The sequence below is a fragment of the Tenrec ecaudatus genome, unplaced genomic scaffold (genome assembly GCF_050624435.1).
Source record: "Tenrec ecaudatus isolate mTenEca1 unplaced genomic scaffold, mTenEca1.hap1 Scaffold_254, whole genome shotgun sequence".
In the NCBI taxonomy this organism is placed as follows: domain Eukaryota; kingdom Metazoa; phylum Chordata; class Mammalia; order Afrosoricida; family Tenrecidae; genus Tenrec; species Tenrec ecaudatus.
Window position 1 is genome coordinate 472,072 of NW_027458718.1, and position 1,594 is coordinate 473,665.

A 1,594-nucleotide genomic window follows, 5' to 3' on the forward strand; every position below is an offset into this window, starting at 1 on the left:
AGCAAGGGAATGGAGTGGCAAGGTCCCCAGGGAATGCTGAAAGTGGACTTCGGGGCCAGGGCGTTGTGCCCCAACAGACTGGACTGGAAAACGCTCCTAAGGGCCAGCAAATGATCCCTGAACTAACTACAAGCTTTTCTCTTGTGAACTGTTTTGTTCTGTTCTTTTTCAGTGGTTTGTTTTGGTTGTTTTGTTGTCTGGTTGTATACTGTTGCTTTGTGTTCCTCTGTCTAGTTTTCGTGCATGTTAGTGACTCCACAGGTCTGTCTGAATAGGACAGGCTGGATGAACTATCTGGAAGAAAAACAACGGGACCGACAGTTCCGGGGGGACTTGGGGTGGGGGGGTAGGGGGGGTAAGGAAGTGGTGTTAACAAACCCAGGGACAAGGGAAAAACATGGGACCCCAAATGGTAGAGAAGGGGGAGTGGCAGGCCTGGTGGGAAATGATCAAGGGTAAGGTTGCTTAGAGAAGAGGTATACTCTAGCCCAGGTGGCGATGAAGCATGGTAGTAGGGCAGGAGGAAGGTCAAGGGAGATGGAGGAAAGAGCTAGGAGTCAAAGGGCATTCATGGAGGTCTAGACAAAGACATGTACATGCAAATATATATAGGAGGATGGGGAAATAGATCTATGTGTCTATATTTATAGGTCAAGTATTAAGGTGGCGGAAGGACCTTGGGCCTCTACTCAAACACTCCCTCAATGCATGAATACCTTCTTTTATTAAATTGGAACTCTATGATGCTCACTCTCCCGACACAACGGCTGGAGCCAAAGTAGGTGAACAAGTAAATGTGGTGAAGAAAGCTGATGGTGCCCGGCTATCAAAAGAGATAGTGACTGGGGTCTTAAAGGCTTGAAGATAAACAAGCGGCCATCTAGCTCAGAAGCAACAAAGTCCACATGGAAGAACACACCAGCCTGTGTGATCGAGTGGTCCCAAAGGGATCAGTTACCAGGCATCAAAGAACAAAAAATCATATCATTGACTGCACACCTCCATGATAGGATCGCTGAAGACAAATGGGTGCACAAGCAAATGTGGTGAAGAAAGCTGATGGTTTCCGGCTATCAAAAGAGATAGTGACTGGGGTCTTAAAGGCTTGAAGATAAACAAGCGGCCATCTAGCTCAGAAGCAACAAAGTCCACATGGAAGAACACACCAGCCTGTGTGATCGAGTGGTCCCAAAGGGATCAGTTACCAGGCATCAAAGAACAAAAAATCATATCATTGACTGCACACCTCCATGATAGGATCGCTGAAGACAAATGGGTGCACAAGCAAATGTGGTGAAGAAAGCTGATGGTTTCCGGCTATCAAAAGAGATAGTGTCTGGGGTCTTAAAGGCTTGAAGGTGAACAAGCGGCCATCTCGCTCAGAAGCAAAAAAGCCCACATGGTAGAAGCACACCGGCCAGTGCAATCATGAGGGGCCCAAGGGACCAGATATAAGGCATCATGCAAAAAAAAAGATATGTGTGTGTATGTATGTGTATATATGTGTATATGTATATATGTATGTGTATATATATATCATATTAAATAAAGGGGGAAGTGCAGAGTGGAGACCCAAGGCCCAAGTGTCGGCCAC